This window comes from Oryzias melastigma, linkage group LG24 (genome assembly GCF_002922805.2).
Source record: "Oryzias melastigma strain HK-1 linkage group LG24, ASM292280v2, whole genome shotgun sequence".
Lineage (NCBI taxonomy): Eukaryota > Metazoa > Chordata > Actinopteri > Beloniformes > Adrianichthyidae > Oryzias > Oryzias melastigma.
In genome coordinates, this window is record NC_050535.1 from 1,429,987 (window position 1) to 1,449,688 (window position 19,702).

Consider the following 19,702-nt stretch of genomic DNA (forward strand, 5'->3'; position numbering starts at 1 on the left):
AGAATATCACAAAAAAATATATTAGATGTTAAATTATCCAAAAATCTTAGCATGTTACTAAAATATTAGTTAAACTTACGAATAGCCCAAAAAACCTAATCAGATGCCAAATTAGTCCAAATAAATAAAATAAAACAAAATAATAGCTTAACTTAGAATTAGCTCAAAAATCCTAAGGAGATGTCAAATCATCCAAAAAGTTATCACATTGCTAGAATACTAGCTTAAGTCAGAATTAGCCCTAAAAACAACAGTAGCATTGATGTCCTTAACATGCTGAACATTTTGATACCAATATTGTTTCAAAATGCCCAAAAAATTTGATGAATTGGATGAAAAAAGAGCAAAAAATGCACCAAATTGTAAAAAAAATGCGTAATATTTAAAAATTTGTGTGAAATGTATCAATACTAAAAGTACAAGCATGAATTTCCTAAACATATGTTTTAATTACATAAATTTGAAAAATTCTCATTCATTTTAATGGAGCTAAAAAAATCTCATAAATTGGGTAAAATCATAAAAAACTTGAATTTTACAAATACCAAAAACTTGACGGGCCGAAAAGCTTACAGAAGAAAAATGAGAGAAACTGAATCACTACAGTGTGAATTCTTACAAAGCATTCACACAACTAGACAGACTGTAGGTTTGAGTGGCAGGTACGAGAGCGGGAAATAAAGAGCTAAAGAGCTTTGGACGTGCGAGTGAAGCACAGACCGGGTCAAAGATACATCAGAGAAAAGGCTTTGAAAGGCGCAGTGATGGAGGGGAGGCTAATTCTCCCCGTGGCGGGGCATCTCTCACGCTGAGGGGCAGACGCAGTCCTTAACGTTTGTTGGTTGCAGACTCTGATGTTTCTCTTCACCCTGTCGCGGCCGCTTGCACTAGAACGGAGCAGCAGCAGGGCACTAATGGCTTCTTTATGCAACCACTTCACAAGATAAACCTCGCTACGAGACGGCGCATGGAAAGTTTCCACAACTCCTCTGTCCACATGTCTTATTGATTTTTAATTGTTTGAAGCATATCTGCTGTACTTCTAAAGGCCTTTTGTCAGATAAAAAACAATTTTAATCGTAAAAGTGAGCAGAAAATAAAGCAGAAAACAAATAGGAACAATTATCCTATTATAGGAGACGCTAAAAAGGAGATTATGTCACAATAGAAGACTAAAAAAAGCTTTTCTATGTCATTCAACTGAGTCAATTGAGGGGCGACAGCTTAAGGTGGGATACCCTCTGGTTATATGACAAGTTTTGGGAAAAGTTAGAAGTTTTGGTTTGTGGATCTCAAGATTTAAAGATTTTAAAATCAATTTCTAAGGTGTATTCATACTTGAAAAATCCGTTTGTCCTGAACCTTGCATTTGGGCTGCCGCCAACCACACATTTCTGCCCTGAACAAAACCATGTGACTAAAGATCTCTCCAGTCATTGGTCAGGAATTATGATGCAGAGCAACAAGAGAAAGAATAACGGAAGTCCTAAGTTTTTTAATCCCAGTCGGGATATTTCACTTATTCAAACTTTATCTTTCACTGATCAATTTTCTAACCAATCAAAGTCACTTTTTACTGCTGCTTTGGTACAGTGGATGCCTGCTGAAAGACGGTTACTAAGGAGACGACGGTCATAAGTGATTATGACAGATAGCTTGTTGGGAAAACAGTGAGAAGAAATCTGTATCACGTTAAAAGTTCATTTCAGTGAGTTGCTGTGTCTCATCGTTGCTCCAAAACTCTGTTTACATCCCATAATGCCCGGCTACGGTGGCCATTTTGGTCCAGTTGGTCCAGTCAAGCAGGGAGGAACTGGGTCTGTTTTTTTAGTCTTTGGTATGACTCAGTCTGGATTTGTGCTCACAACCTTCCAGTCTCAGGGCGGACACTCTACCACAGCACCACTGAGCTGCTCATATAACAAAATTCACTGGATTGTTTTGTTATCAGTTGTTTTCAACAAAATTGATCAGGAAGCTAAAAATTCCTGCAGGGAAACAGCAGGAAGTTCAATAACTTACAGTCTGAGAACTGGACCGAGTGAGCGTGATGTCACCCATTAGAAATGCTTTTCTTTTTCGCCATATGGACGAAGGCCTGATGACATCAGTAAACAAAGTTGGTGTGATTTTCTATGGCAACCAATCAGGACTGAGCTTGTTGGAAGTCCATAACCCTTTCACTAGAAAGCAGGCTACAATCATGAATGCTGGGGGTCAGCAGGCTCCACCTACTTTTATTGAGACATCCGATTGGTCAGTTTATAACTTGAATAAATTCTGACCAATAGAATGACTGAGTTGCAGCTGTTTATGTCTTCTGGGTTTTGGGGTACTTCCTGTTTAGAACACCAGGGGGGAGGGGCTACTCTGTTTTTAGTCCCATACTTCCTGAGAGTATATTGTAGTCACTATATATCAAAAATTTGACATTTTTTTAATACCTTGAAGGTGGAACTCATCTTAGAAATCTGTAATTTCTTCAAATTAACAAAAGTTCAAATCATCTCAACCACTAAAATGTAATCTTCAATTTATATCTTGACTGCGAAAGCTTTAAAATTAGCTCAGAAAAAAAGAAAATGTCTTCAAATATGAAGATAATCAACAGTTTGAGGATCCAGGAAGAAAAACATCAACACAAATGTACGTTAATGAGTAGTTAGAACCAGGAAGTCAGCATTGATGCTGATCATAACTGTCACTAAAGCCCCTGTACACCACAAACCGTCAACAATAGCACTCTCTATGACTTCATTTCTACTCCAATCTTTTCATTTTCTGGATGAACCACATCATTTCGGACTGCTTTACAACTTAAGGGTGAAAAACTGGTCACTAAACTGGGTTTGACTGCACTGATCCGCTCTGTCTGAAGCCATCTGCCTTCCATGTCTCTCAATCTGCTCTTCATGTCGATATGAATCCGCCGCACTGACAGCTTATGTGGATCAAATGCTTTACATGTCAATTGGCCCCACCGGGCAGGAGCTGTTCGCAGGCCTCTCCAGCCAAGGGGAGAGGATGGATGGGTGCACTCCAAACCAAAAAAGGGAAACTATGTCACATATGCAGGGGGACCAATATTTAGATTTCCCTGGACGTTTTGACAGAAGTTCTGCTGCCAGACAGAAATATGAAATGAGGAAGGCACTTCTTTAAAACTGAAGGCTCTTTTTGTTTCTAAGTTCAGTAAATGTAAAAGAAAGGTATTAGTGCAGAAAAAAGACATTAGGAATGAATTCAGAAGTCAGATGATGTGGCGATGGAAGTGTAAAAGCTAATAAGCAAGATAGAAAAAAGTAAAAAGAAAATAAACTGATTGAGAAACAACAGAAAAAAAGGTAAAAGTACAAAAAATAAATATTTCTTCCAATATGCACTTTGTTCAGCCAGATCACAAATATCTCCTTTAATAGAAGATAAAGTAATTAAAGCATCTAGCAGCATAGTTTGACCCGCCTTCACTTGTCTCACTCATTCTACCCTTCTTCCCCTGTAATACTAGCTAAAGCTGCAGCTTTTGTTGCTTTTACTCCATAGAAACCATTTTAGTTTTTGGTCACTTAGGGGTCACAAACAGATCTGTATCATTTTTAGAAAGATCAGCAAAAGTACATTTTTGAATTTCCTTAGCAACTTAGGTTTTTTGTTAACCACGCCCACATTCCTAATATGTTCATATCCTGTGCTGAATTGTTTCATTCGGCTTAAACCAGGGATTCAAGGATTCCATTTTCACAATATTCTGGTAAAAATCTGTAAGTAACAGGGAAAAAACTATACATTTCGTTTATGCTAACATAATCTACAAACGTCAAAACTAATATTTTTCCCCCAAGTAGCTTCCCAATGATGCTTTAGGAGATAGGAGGCCATGATCAAAATCTCTAGAAGGAATTTGAAATTGCAGAAGCTACCAAACTTGATTTTTTTTTAATTCAAGATGGCTGCCTTTTTCCCGAGGTCAAAGGTCAACAAAAGTTCAGTAGTGGTTGTAGCCTGAAGCTAACGGCATGTGTGTGGGATTTTGTGACAATCGCTTGAACAAATTTTTCTTTTCCCATATTGTGCAAAAAAACACACATTTCACACTGAAAATGGCCGCCAAGCTGTAGGTCCTGCAGCCATCCCATAATAACTTTCTTCGGATGTCCTGGACACGTGTGTTTTGGTTTTGTAACTAGATTTGGATTAATTCTAGTAAGCCTTTTGGCTCATTTTAGCAGCACGTATTTTTTTTTACGGTTGTTCCCACTGTGATGTCATCATTTTTGGAGGGGGAGGGGTCGTTCACAAAGTCATTTTCATTGGGTGCTAGTTCTATGCACATGTTGCTTTGGAGTATGTGGTGGGGGGGAATTTAGGTTAAAGGGGCTAAAAAAAGAATTCTGGTCCTTCAGTCCAGGACGGTTGGAGGACAAAAACACACGACAAAAAGCTCATTTAATTACTAAGCTTTAAAAAACAGATCCACCTTTATGAACAATGAAAAACGTCATGTAACTGAAAGTAGTTCCTAAAATGAGTTTAAAGGTTGCCTCCTCATTTCAAACTGCACCTGAACACCTATCAAACGGGCTAAAACAGGAACTGCAGCAGTTCCTAATGCACCAGCTGACAGTTCCCCCTCTTCCCCTTTCGCTCCGTTTCACGGGGGTATATTTTTAGAAGAGGCTATTTCAGGCAGCCCCCCCCACGGCGCTGTAACAATGCCTTTGATTAGGCCAACAGGTAATCCCTGCCTCGGCTGTATGAGGATTTAAACGGTGTAAACAGAGGCGGGTCGACCGTCAGCATCGTCGGTCCACAACCGACGGATCGGACAGAGAACCACATGGTCAACAAGACTGAAGGGAGAAACCTTAGTGGGAACGGCCTAAACCAATAATCGTTTAGTATCAGTTCAGTTCTTCAAGCTGCAGCCAAACTCTGCTTTAGGAGAGAGGAGGATGACAGTTTGAGGGCTAACATCTGTTGGTACAGAGAAGGACAAAGACCTCAAACTTCAGTCTTGAGGGACAGAGTCCTGCTAGTTTTGGAGAATTCCAAGCTTCGCCTGATGCTGATCATCTGGATCTGGATCCCGAACGGGACAAAACAGGGTGCCGGTGCCTAACCCGGCCCCTGGTGAGCGAAGGCAGGATACGCCCTGGACAGGTCGCCAGTCTAGTATCTAATCAAACAATGAAGCGTGTTTTTGGACGGTGGGAGGAAGCCGGAGTCCCCAGAGAAAACCCCCGCATGCACGAGGAGAAGATGGAAGCTCACACAGAAAGGTCCCAGTTGGTGATTCTGTTTCAGGTCCTCCAGCAGGGACTTGAACCGGGCCTTCTTGCTGTGAGGCAAGAGCGCCAACCAGCCCTGGATCGGGAGTGTTTTTGTCTAGATGCTGATATAAAGCAGGGGTGACCAATTCCAGGCCTCGAGGGCCGATGTCCTTCATGGTTTCCAACCAGTCTGTCATTGAAGCTCCTTATTGGCTAAACACACCTGTTCCAGGTAATCAGCAGCAGATAAGGCAGCAGGAGGCCGGCCCTCGAGGACTGGCTTTGGACACTCCTGGTGAAGCCATTAGTAAGGTGTGAGTACTGACTTCTTACTGCCCATGTGCAAATGCTCGTATATGTCTCTACAAACAACTGTCTGATTGTCCAGAAAACCAGCAGGAGGCCGGCCCTCGAGGCCTGGACTTGGACACCCATGTCACAAAGGAACGGTTAGCAGAAAGTAGAGATCTCCAACTCTAGGACTTCAAGTTGTGGAGGATCCATCAGGAAACCTCCTGCTAACTACTGCCTCAGTCACATGGACCAGTAGGGTGTTGGTCTGTCTGGGTACGGCGGACTTTTAGTTTGTCTGATGAGGTTTGATGTTTCTAACATGTTATTGGTTGACGATGGAGAACGTATATTAATAAAATGAAGCTTAAAATTGCATTTCGGAGCAATTCTATATTTAAATGAATCAGAAAATGAAAAAATGCAGTTTGAAAAAGAGCTATCAGCAACTAAGAGGGGAAAAGGGGGCGGGGTTTTTCAGTGCCAACTGCTCCACCCACAACTCTTCTAAAAAAAACTTTTGCCGCTCTGGGGAAACTATGATCTAGAAAACATTTTTTTTTTGATTTGGACAAAAAAGGCATAATTGTAATTAGAATAGATGATTGGAGTAACGCCTTGCAGTTCCCATGAGGGACGTCATGAAAATGGAACGTACCATTGTTGGATGTATACTTTCTACCTTTATCGAGGGTCTAACGCGCTTCACAGTCCCATTCACCCAATCACACACTGATGGCAGCTCTGCCAACTTTCCACCAGAGACAATGTGGGATTCAGTGTCTTAGCCACGGACACTTCAACACATTGGAAATCAAACCTGCAATCTTCCGATCAGAGGTCAACCACTCTACCACTGCACCACGGCAACAGTAAGTATATTGTGAAGTATTCGTAAATTTGGTCACTGTAGATGCTAAAATTGATAGCTAAAATCGCTGAAGCTGAAAGCCAGCTAAAATATTAGCTAAATGCAAAATGAGTTAGCCAAAACAGCTAGCTTGCAGCCGAGATATTAGCTAAACTTCAAAATAATCTAAAAAAACAAACTGAAAAAATCTCAAATTAGCAAAAACAGCTAGCATGCAGGAGAAATATTAGCTAAACTCCAAAATAGCCTAAAAAAATGAAAATCCTAAATTAGCCAGAACAGCTAGCATGTAGCTGAAATATTAGTTAAATGTAAAATATTAGCAAAAAAAAAAAAACACAAAAAACGGTAACATGTCTAATTTAGCCCAAACTGCTAGTGTAAGGCTAAAACATTAGCTAAACTCCAAATTAGCCTAAAAAACTGAAAAAAATCCTAAATTAGCCAAAACGGCTAGAATGTAGCTGAAATATTAGCTAAACTCAAAATTAGCCTAAAAACCTTAATAAATGCCAAAATAGTCCAAAAAGCTAACAGAATATCATTATAACTTTCCATTTTACTGCACTCTGACTCCATATAATATAAAGCAACGACTAATCAACTATTAAATTAGTCGACTTTAATCGTTCGAAGCTCTAGAAAAAGAGAAGAAAAGGTGTTTCTGGGCTCTTCTAGGTGATCTTATGAACGTCTGAGGGAACCTCCTGAGTAGCCGTGACTGGCGGCTGCTGTTGCAGCCAAATCCCTCCCTCCACCGTTGCTTGGCTACACGAGCGTGGCTTCAGGCTTGATGGATTCTCTCACGATCATGATGTCGCATTCATTGCAAAAATCCAACTTCCTCGTCGTGAGGGAAATTAAAGGAGAAAGCCAAGACAAAAGCTTCGGTCTCCCGGGAGACGTGAAGAATAATGCAGACAGATAACCAGCAGATGCGCCAAAACATTTCACCTACACTTTGACTTTTCAATTTCATCCTCTCTGTCGGAGGCTGTGAGGAGCCGGCTCCCTGAGGGCCGGGGGAGACGGGCGGCCGGGGAGAATAATATCCAAGAAGAGAGAAAAGGTGAAGAGGAAAGTTTTTCTGCTCTGTGAGTCACGGAGACAAAGCCTGGAGAGAACATTGCTCCTTTTACCTCAGAGAATGATCCTCCACTGTCTTTACAAGGACGAATGAGGTCTGAACCACATTCCTCTCACACACCAGGATAGTGCCGCTCCTCTTCACTACCATGCAGGCTAATAAGAGGATTACATTACAACTCCTGCTAATTCTTCTGAGCAACAAAGAATCATTTCGTGGTGGATCAGAAACTGCAGGCGTAAAAGTGAGCGGTGACATTTAAGGTCTTCCTGTTGCATTAATCTATCCGTCCGAGTCATTTTATTCTGGTGTTACATAAACGATTCGACTCAAACGTGACGTGATCTTTGCAGATGGAGCACTAATTCACATGTTATATGAGGCAGGAGCGTGACTGCACCTCTCCTGTCCTCTCCCCACATCATGTTCACCACAGATTCTATTCGTATTTAGCATGTTTAGGTTGCTTTGTGCCACTTGTATGTGATTTGTTTTTACAACCAGTTGCCCTGCAGCGTTTTTTGCTAACAACCTCTAGAGGGCGCTGTAGGTGTGTGTATTAGTATTTGCTACCAACAGCAACGAAGAAGAAGAAGAACAACACTGACATTTTTTGTCCAGAAGATGAAGGAAATGGGCTATGTGGAACTTCCTTTTTTTTCTTTTTTTAGGTGTGCATCATAGACGTTTATTGTGGATCCAATCCAGGAGCCAATCAGAATCGAGTTTTTACCCAGACTACTGTATACGTTCATTTAAAGCATATTTGTTACTTATGGCTGTATGTCGGCATCTTTGTTTTCTTGGAGTAAATCTGTAAACACAAGTGTTTTTAGAGTTCTCCTTATCTTACTATTTATGTGTTTTTGAGCTCACAAATGACACTTCAGGGATATCTGAGTTAACAGATGATAAATGTAAAAATTCAGACAGGAAAAAAATTCTCTCTGGCATATTTTTGTTCAAAAGCTGCATATTGTTGTATAAAATTTACTAAGAAAAAATTGCAAATAATAATCACAATCCAAAAGTGCGATTAGTCGTGATTAATCGCAACCCAAAAGTGCGATTAGTCGTGATTAGTTGCAATTCAAAAGTGCAATCAATCATTATTAATCACAATCCCAGGGTGCGATTAAAAGTGCAATTAATCATAGTCCAAAAGTGACATTAATTGTGATTAGTTGCAATTCAAAAGTGCGATTAATCATGATTAATCACAGTCCATAAGTGCGATTAATAATGATTAATCACAGTCCAAAAGTGTGATTAATCGTGATAAGTCATAATTTAAAAGTGCGATTAATCATGATAAATCACAATCCAAAAGTGACATTAATCGTGATTATTCACAATTCAAAAGTCGATTAATCGTGATTAGTCGTAATTAAAAAGTGTGATCAATCATGATTAATTTTTTAAATCAATTGGCAGTGCAGTTAAAAACTTGACAGAAGCTCCTCCCACATGTGAAGAGATTGTCCACTTTATGAACACATTTTTGGACAGGCATTGAGCATCAAGTGACGCACATCAATGGTGTTTGGTGTGCATGCAGCTTCATGCTGCGGTTGGTGGGTTTCTTCAGAAACGTGTTCTTTTCTCCCAGAAGTTCATCCTAAACTCTGCAGCGACTTTTGTATAGTTTTTACTTCTTTATGATGACTTTTTTTGCTCTTGCGACTTATACACATTTTTAATCGTATTTGAATAATTTCATTAAATTGCTTTTTTAAGAAGCAGCCAATGTTACCACAGTCATTCTCCCTCCAATGCTGTTAAAGGATTTTGTCATTCTTGCCAGAAAGCTTGAAGTTTGTTGCCAGGAGGCTTAAAGTATTATCAGGAGCTGAAGAAGCTGAAAACGGCAGGAAACCTGCAGCTATTTCAGTGAGAAAAAAAAGTTTGACCTTTAGAAATGGAGACAAAACTGAGTTTTTTTATGTGAATCTGAACCAAAATCCAAACGAGTAACTGCAGTGAATTCAGAAGATTACAGAACATTTAGGAGATAAACTGGGTTTGACCTTCAAACGACAAAATAAAAGCTTTCCGTTCCAGCGTCCGTGGCTGGACGACAGTTTTCCCCCTTCGGACCGATGGAGGCGGCAGAGAAGAGCACATTCAGGCTGGAAGTGCTCACAGACAAGGTCAAAAATTGAAGCGCACGAGGGAATTGATGCAAGAAGTAATTAGAGAAGATTTGCAGGTTTCTGTTGCAGCTTCTCTGCCAGGTATCCAATCGGAGCTCTGCGGCAAACAGCTCTCAGGCCGGGTCCAAACACCAGGAATTCAGGTTTATCAACCAGAAAGGTTTATTCCATCTTCTGCAGGTAACAGTGGAGTCAATCGACTTGTTTTCTTTGGCAACAATAAAAGTAAATGTTTTAGTTTATCACTCATAGGAAAAAAAAGAATTACATTTTTAATAAATGGATTTAAAAAGTCCCACTGTGATCATCTTTGAAAATGTTTTTAAATCATTACCAGCAATATTTTAACTATAATTAAACCGTTTTCAGTAAAAAAATCAAAAATCTGTGTCATTTTCTAGGACATAGTTTCTGCAGAGCGGCAAGAGTTCAGAAATCGAACTCGCTGAGGAAAACTTGCGATAAATATTGCAATTACAATTTAACTTGAAAAAATAGCAAAACAAAAAATTGCAACAGTTTTACTGAAACAAAAATTAGCATAACTTAAATTAAACTAAAAAGGACTCAAATTAGGAGGCGGGCATCTAACTTTAGAGGACTCCATCTGATTGGTCAACCACCTGAAGGGATCCCTCTGATTGGTCAAATGTATAAAGGCCTTTGTTGATTCTGCAAATGCTTCAGTCTGCAATGAGATTGTTTAAGCACGCGAGTAAACATGTGAGGTTACCATTAGTCACAGTTTACATCACCTTCTGTGATGCACGTATTGCATAGGCGAATATCGCGATGTCGATACATTTTCAGTTTGTTGTGCAGGCCTAGCTAACGTGCAAGTTCTGCCGTACCAACATTCTCAACCCCAAGTCGTCACATTTTGACGTTTGGTTATGGACCCCTTCGCGCCACTCTTTGTCATTTTGGGCGTCCCCAACTCGTCGTTTGACCTGCTGGCTGTTGGTAAAATCAAGGATCTGCGGACGCGGATTGGTCCTCGTGACGGGTCCAGTTCCCGGACTCTAACCCTAATCCGGCACCAGCTCACGTCCTGTTCGTGTCCCATACCACGTCTGGTACCAGTTCGGGTTTGGCTACTGGTACCTGGTTCGACTGAGTTGGGTGTACTGTGCTGCCTGTTCATAAAATCAAATGTCTGCATCCTCGGGAGACGGTACCGGGTGTGGTACCAGACGCGGACTGGTCCTTGTGATGCGTGTAGTACCCTGACATAGTTAGGGTACTTTAACCCTAACCCGGTATTGGTTCAATTTCTGTTTGCCCCTGATACCACATCTGGTACCGGTTCGGGTTCGGTTCCTGGTACTGGGTTTGACTGAGTTGGATGTTTCCAACTCATCGTTTTTTGATGTGCTGGCTGTTCGTAAAATCAAGGGTGCACAACCCTCGACGCAAACTGATCTTCTGGACGTATCCAGTACCAGCACCCCAACCCAGTTCAGCCTTGTGTCTAATACCACACCCGGTACTGGTTTGGGACCGGTACCTTGTCTGGTACCACATCCAACAGTGTTTCTAATGCCGGTTAGGGTACCGGTACCAGTTTAGGGTGGATGTATCGGTTTAGGGTACCGGTGCACTCCACATCGCAGTAATGGACCCTTCGGTTTGGAGCCCAAAGGTTGGTGACCCCATATTTAATGGAAGCAACCAGCACGTCAAAAAATGACGAGTTGGGGACAATCAAAACGTCAGAAAGAGACGCGGAGGAGTCCGTAACCAAACGTATGAAATATGAGACGAGTTGGAAGTGAGAATGTGTTGTCTCTGCACATTTGGGTCTCTGGTTTTTTTCCACAATACTTGCTTCATAGGTTGATTAATATCTCTAATTTGGTTTAAGGTGTGTAATTGTATCCCTGCAAGAACAGTGGCTGGGATAGGCTCCAGCAACCACCTGAAAGAGATACAGCGAATTCAGAAGGTGGAGGAACAGTTTGCTATGAGCGCAAGACAACATACCTGCACAAAAATGAAAATACTGACGTCAAATGTCTGTTTAAGCTACAGAAATATATAAAATAATCATTTGTTGATGTTTTGATCCGAATTTCAGTCAGATGAAAGCTGATGAACTCTTGTGTTGGAGGATTCTGGGAATCTTGGGGTAAACCCCTTTGGTATTTGAAGCTAAACTTTATTTATATTAATCTCCATCTACTTTTCTGAGTAAACTCCTGAAGTGGTTCTTGAAATGTGGATGAGCTCTCCCAGATATCTTCACTTGTCGTTAATTCTGCTCCTGTTTATCCAGTGTTTGTTTGTTTTCCAGCCTGCAGCTCCAAACTGAAGTAAACTCTGAAGAAAGCCCAACATAAACAACATTAGAAACCACACTCATTTTTTCCCCAAAGATAAAACAAATAAAGATGTGCATTAAGCTCATAAAAATATGCGCGTTCCACCCAGAGATGTCTACGGAGAAGCCGGCCCTCCCTTCCGGCCTCTAAATTACACAAGCCAATAATAAAATAGAGAGGTTTGTTCTCTGCGTCTCCAGCCAGCACTTCAGCGTTACGTAACAGGAATCTTCTGTACAGGAGTGAGCGGACTGTCTGACGGACGCACATCAGGGTTTCCCGTGCGTCCAGCGCAGAAAACACGGCTCGCCGACGGACCAGAACAAAGCTGCAGAAAGAGGAAGAAGCCACATTCCAGCTGTTTATCTAGTCATCTGATCTGGCCAGCGAGTCATGTGTTGGAGCTGAGTAAGAGGCTTGGCAGGCTAAGGTTAGCCTACAGTCCTCTGCTTTGCTGTTTTCACTCTCTCTTCAACACGACTCTTCTGTTTGGTAGTAAATAAACACGTTTACTACAAGAATTCCTCAATAAGATCAAATTTTGAGTTCATAAACCAGAAATTCACGAGTGTTCTGATCAGGTTTGATGATTTAAATAGCTAAATATTTCATTTCTAAATGCTGACTGTTGTGAATTGCTGACATAAAGAGATAAAGATCCACTCAGTCTCATAACGAAGCGGTGTTCTCTCCACTATTGGCCTCGCTGGTAATAATAGGTATCCAGGGAGGATGGTGCAAAGTCAAGTTTTTCATTCTGGAGCGAAGGTCAACAGTTTAATTGGAAGTGCAAATTGCGTTCACATGTAATCCCAAAGTGGATTGGGCGAAGTGAATGTGCACATTACAGAAGAGAGGAGGACATGATTCTGGACTGGCACGTGTCACTAAATCTTCATATCGCTACAGCGGAATTCTCCTGTCATCTAAACTCAGAATCTTCTAGAAAAGAGGAAGTATTGACTGTAAAGCTGCCACAAACGGTTATTTGAATAGTCGACTAATCACCGATTAATGTCTCTGATTAGTCGACTAATCGGGTCATGGGCAAACTGGATGCTAAACACACATCTTAACCATCATTAGCTTTAAACTAACTAAAAACTACATATATAGCATTACCTGTGATAATGCTAGTGTGAATGCTGGAAGCTGAATTTAGCCCCTGAAGATGCTGAAATGAACAGCTAAAATCGCTGAAGCTGAAAGCCAGCTAAAATATTAGATAAATGCTAAATTAGCCTAAAAACTGAAAAAACCCAAGTTAGCCCAAACAGCTAGCATGCAGCTAAAGCATTAGCAAAACTCCAAATTAGCCCAAAAAACAAGCCTAAGTTAACCAAAATAGCTAGCATGTAGCTGAATATTTGCTAAACTCCAAATAAGCCTAAAAGATTGAAAAAATGTTAAATTAGCTGAAATAGCTAGCATGTAGCTGAAATATTAGTTAAAATACAAAACAGCCTAAAAAACCTTAATAGGTACCAAAATAGTCCATAAAGCTAGCAGAATGTCATTGTAACTTTCAACTTTACTAAACTCTGACTCCATATAATATAAATTAACGACTAATCGACTAATATTTTAGTCGTTGCCTATGTCAACAGTCATCGATTAGTCGGCTAATCGTGCCAGCCCTAATTGACGGCGGTGGTTTCACTGTCGGATTCACCCTGCAGCCACATCTATCCTGCAGACGAGACCATTTCAGCTGAATTTCACCGCCATCCATCCAAACCTGCACAATCACACTTGGGTGAAGGAGGCGTCGGCGCCCACGCAGCTAAGTGGACGAGAGGAGCTCATCAGCACTGAGAGCACAGGCTGACACGCAGCCTTTTAGCGGAGTCATGGGCCAGAGGAACCGAGCATCCATGATGAGACGGTGGAAGCTGGCGGAGCACCGGCTGGATGACCCTGTTAGCAACGCTGGGCGTCTCTTGGATGGAGACGGAGAAACTCCAGAGCTTTGGTCACCCGAAAATCCTCTAAGGAGACGTTTATACCTAAACCTCTTCTTTTATTGGTCACAAAAAGAGAGATTAAACATCTATAGTCATATTAAACTGCATAAAAAGGAGCACTTTTATGTTTTATTGAAATGGAGCCTAGAAAAAAATAATTAAAAGTATTATATTATTTTATTAAAGAAAGAAGAAAAATAAGGAAAAGAAAAAGGATAGTAAGTTTACAAATGCTGTCTGTATGCATAATAAATGAATTAAAATATTTATATATAATAAAATCTGCTCCAACACAGGTAATAAATAAAACCAATTTGCAACAGATTTAATAAAATTTGCTTTTTTAGCATCTTAATTGATAAGTCAATTTTCTATTATAAAAATTTTAAAATTCAAACTTTGTTTATACAGCACTTTGTGAAGTTAAACTACCCAATCAAGACAAAATCAATAAAAACAAAGATTTTCTGTTGTTTATTGCCTCAATGGATTAATTTACATTTATTTAACAAGTAAAAAATCCCAGTGAGATCCACTGATCTCTTTTTCCAGGGAGTCCTGGTCAAGAGGAAAAGGTTACACTCAACCAAGACATGATGTCATAGAATTCAAATACGCTAAATAAATAAATAAATATGAGGAAATAAATCAAATTAATAAATTAAGAACAGCTACAGGTCAGTAATTTCATTTCCATAAAAATGTAAAGCTGAGGTGAAGTAATGAGCTTTGACAGCTGAATTGTAAACATAATTAATGTTTTTAAAAACATGTTTCCTATATCTGCTCTACTCTTTGGTAGTTAAAGGGTTGATAAAAAAAGAGCCTCAAATGTCCCGACGCCTCGCTGCCAAAAAGTGAGACATGAAACGGCCCTTGAATGAAACTGTAAATATAAATATATCTCACTGTAGTACCCCTGTTTCACGATAACAGTCTAAAATACAGTTTTAAAGTATTTTAACGGACTCATTGATGTAAAGCGGAGTGTCATCAGCGTAGTGACGAAACAAATGCCATGCTTTCTGAAGAAGATTAGTGGGCCTAAATAGGATCCTTGGGGAACCCCATAATGGATTCTACAGAGTCTTGAGGAGCAAGTGTCCGTAATTTCAATAAAGTCTTAGATTCTATCAATTCCAAGAGTTTAGGATACGTCTAATAACATTTACCATTTCCACAAGAGCTGTCTCTGTACTGTGTTTTTCAAAAACCAAATCAATACTTTTCAAAGATATATATTGTTTTTTTCTATCATTTCATACCAGCCAATGATTATTAGAGTTATTAGGATCTAAGACTATCTTTCAAAGTGATATGAACCTTCTAATAGTTTTTTATGAGCCAGCAGGAGAAACGGTTGTAGTTTCATCTCAATCTAATATTTCCTAAAGTTGCCTAAAAGCAAAAAGATGAAACAACACTTAGTGATTCCTGGACGTTCTTCCAAAATGTCTTTAAACCAGAACAATTCCAGAAAACTTTTTATTTCAGTTGAGAGTTTGTTTAAAACCTGTAATTGGCAGAATGCTCTTTTTGTAAGTGGATCCCACAGAAGTGACACTTCCCGCGCCTGGAGTGACTGTCAGCATCCATCAGCTCTATGAATGTCAAGGTCTGCAAACGCCGCCGAGCGGCGCAGACTTCCAGAGCGCCGGATCGATGCAAATATTTGCGGTGGGAGTTGAGCTGTGTTGACTCTTCTCCTGCTGCAAACCTGAAGAGCAACTTTTAATATTTTTATCTGAGCAGCCGAGACACGAACACAAGGAGAGGATTCCCGTTTGAATAAATACATCAGGATAAACAAACTGTTGACAAAGAAAGGTTCGCTGGAACCGTGGTGACGCTTAAGGGCGAGCTTTTATTTTGAAAAGTTTAAAAAATATACACAGTTAATCCTAAATAGGTAATACTGGGATATATTATGATTATTTTTTTATCAAATAGATGGAAAATTAATAAAAACATTTCCTCTGCTAAGAGTTAAAATAAACAAAGAAATATCATGAAAATATCAAAAATATCAAAGAACAGGACAATCCAGATTTTTACAAATTACATTCTAATACTTCATTATTTAATGTTTTGCCTTTTAGCAGGATAATATACTAAATATGCTGCCAGTGAATTCATTTACTACGTACAAATAATATTTTATATTCATAAAGTCAAATATTTTGGCTAAACTGTTTTATTTTATTTGTAGAAAAGTCCAAATTAAATGTAACAAGTTTTATTTGTATTTATTTTGTCATTTCTTTCTTTCAAAGTAAATGAATAATTTTTTATTTCAGCCAAAAGTTGGATTAAATATTTTAAATCTTTAAAAGTAACAATTAAACAGAAGAAATATACATTTTTCTATTTAATAAAAGGCTTTTATAGACTTTTACTTTGAACTTCTGAACAAATGACTCCATCATTTCCTGTTTGTAGTCCCGTCTTTTAAAGACCTGTGAGGATCAATAACTTCTCGGAAAGCAGTAATAATGGGCAAATAAAAAACATAATATAGAGGAGATATTTAATGAAAATGCTTTAGATTGGTTTTTAACCTTTTGATGTTAATTTGAAGATGTTTAATAATTGAAAAGCCAACAGAACTCCATCCAGAGGTTGGTCATATAAAGTTTGACATCAATATACAGTAACTAAACCAAACTATTGGATTTTCCATGACGAGTACGACCTCATAGTCATTACTGGAGGTCGGCAGGTCAGTGAAACACAGAATTAAGAAGTAATCAGGTGAATAAAACGTGATTCACTAAACAAGTTAAACCAGAATCGTGGCTAACGGGAGGTAAATTCATCTGATCGTCTTTTCTTCTGGCATAAAATCAGTTAGAAGCTACAACAACTCCTCAGTTTGTGATCCTGAAACCCTTCAAAAACACACGACTATTCCCTAAAGACGACCGGCAGCACCGTTTCTACTACGGATAAGGAGGAGGAGACGGCAGGAGTTTGTCTAAGGACATAAAAAGAGCTGAATCTTCATCGACCACAAGAAGTCTTCACTCTGGATACCAACGGGTTTGAAGTGCTGCTGTTCATTCATAAATCCCAGAATGGAGAAGTACCGACGACTTCTGCAACCTCAAGACAGACGTCTGCATGTGAGAGAATCCAAACTGGTTTCTGCTTTACAAACCGCTGAATCTGACAAGAACTGAACTGCAAATGAAGGAGATTCAGAAAAGATTCAGCTGCTGATTTCATCACTGACCCAAAGTTTCATTGAGTTTGTGGCCAAAAGTCGTCTTACAAGTCACACAGCTGATTATACTCGGTAGGAAAGGCGTAATTATGGTCCTGTGCTACTTTAACCAAAGAATGAATGGAGTCCACCGGGGATTACGTTAGCTTGTAGTTAAAAAAAGGTCAAATATATGTCTGTAAGAACAAAAACTACATGATTGTTTATCCCAAATCCATAAACAGTTGATTCCATTGATGAAACCATTCTCTTTCCTCACAGTTCGGTTCAAACCTCAACTTTTGGGTCATTTTTTGTTTCAGCTGAATCCATAATTTACGAAAAAACAAACTAAAAATGTTTTATTACGAAGGTAAGAAAGGTTTTCTTTTAATTAAAAAATATGCATGTATTATTCTCTAGGACATAGTTCCTGCAGAGCGGCAAGAGAGCCATGAAATTCCCCTCTGAGGTGTGGGAAGGACTGTTTACAAAGAGTAACAATGTGGACTCTTGTAAATAAAAACCCTGAAATATTCAAGATAGAAAATCATATTTCGGGGTATGAGATGTTGCTGTTTGCAAATCAAGGGATCAAAAAAAATCAGAAGGAAATTTAAAAGGTTTAAAGAAATCCCCAGTCAGCATATTTTCAAACTGAATTATTTCATCTGTTCCTGATTCATTTGAATACATTTCCTTAATATATGTCCTCTATTATCAGAAAAATGTAACATTTGAAAACAAGCAAACATTTGAATTGGCCCTACCATGAAAATTCTACTTTTTGAGCTTTTAATTGTATTCTATTGTTCATTCCTCACGATAAAGAACCCCACAGCCGTATTTCGATCCGTTCATGCATTCAAGAGTAATCCTCTTAAAACCTGCTCTCTCAACACCAGCCCCTCCCATACCCACAAAAACGAGTATGTCCTCACGATCTGACATCACAGCGTGAGACCGCCCCCTTCAGGAAGAGTCTGCTCTCACAGCTCCGCCCCCACTTTAACACAAACACTGATCTAGAGGTGATCAGCAGAAAACGTTCATTTTAGATGCAGAATACCGTATATCTTCCTGTTACTTTAGACGCAGGGCCCCTTTAAGCCCCGCCCCCGGTCGGTATGGTCGTGCAGACGGCGAGTGTGTTTCTGTTGTGAACCAGTGTAGTGATGGCCGGGCTACTAAAGGCAAATATATGGAATGTGCATCCATCCTTGAAGAAATGTGGATTATTTTGGTGGGAGAAACAAAGGAAGGAAAGTTCTAGGATGATGTCATGAAATGGGCCGCACCCAAACGCAGTGGCAGGCGGAGCTTCAGGAATCGAGTAATTTTACTTCCAGGTAGGAAAAAGCTCAAGAAAAATAACTAATAAATCATAAATAATTTGTTTTTTAGTGTTCCAGAGGTAATATATGATCATATATGGATATAGTTTACTCTGAAAGGCTGAAGAAACTCATGGTAGGACCTCTTTAAGGTAGATTGATGCTAACACAACAAACAAACGTATGAAAACTAGGAGTGTAAATATAGATTCAGTGAAATATCGTCATACTTTATGGGTATCGATTTAAAATACCACCAAAACAATATTTAATTATTTAAGAGCAAACATGTCTTACTTTTGTTTTCCACTTAAATGTTTCTTAAATCCATAAAATCTACATATCATTGTGTGATAAAAGCCCCATCAGCTATCTCACACCTGTCTGTGGAATTTGTTCTCTGCATTTGACTCCTCCCCTGGGGGAGGGGTGAGCTACAGACACAGCCGCACTCGCAAACCATTTGGTGGTTTAACCCCCCAAATCCGACCCTTTACTGCTGGGTGTCACTGGGTCATTGGTTCAACTCAGCCTGGATTTGAACCCACGACCTTCAAGTCTCAGGGCGGACGCTCTACCACAAGGCCGCTGATTGAACTCTTCCCAACACACACCCTAAATGCAACCGTTTGTAGTAGCGATGCAACGTTCTATTACTTACTGTCCGTCTCAGAGATAGATAAAACCTAAATTGCAGATGTCATTAATTACTCTCTCAGAAACGCTGAATTGTGCTGCTTCGTTTGTGAGATGAGGCTGGAGCGGAAATTAATCAGACAAATCATTCCTGCTCCGAGTTAATAACCTGGAGAACACAATTATAACAGAGCACGTTACAGAGAGCAATCACGTGTCAATTTCATTACGCTGTCAGGTCTGAGCACGGGGACGCAGACGCAGCCGCAGACGCAGACGCAGCTCCAGATCTGCAGACTGAGTGTAAACTGAGCCTTGCTGCTTTCATTATTCACCACAAATCCAATAAATGTGAGTTATCTCCAGATCTCAGCGATGTAAAACACTCAGAACGTGTGTTCTTTAATGAGGCCTCCTCCATGAGGAGCGAGGAGGAGGGAGGAGTCAGAAGGAGTGAGGAGGAGTCAGGCGGAGCGAGGAGTCAGAAGGAGTGAGGAGGAGTCAGGAGGAGTGAGGAGGAGTCAGGAGGAGTGAGGAGTCAGGAGGAGTGAGGAGGAGCGAGGAGTCAGGAGG

General features: G+C 39.9%; 1 protein-coding gene across 1 annotated transcript in view; it reads right to left on the reverse strand.

Annotated features, from left to right (window-relative positions):
- The window catches only part of LOC112158337 (1-phosphatidylinositol 4,5-bisphosphate phosphodiesterase beta-4), a gene marked incomplete in the record, with an annotated part of 71,632 nt that overhangs the window by 47,388 nt on the left and 4,542 nt on the right, over nt 1-19,702 (reverse strand).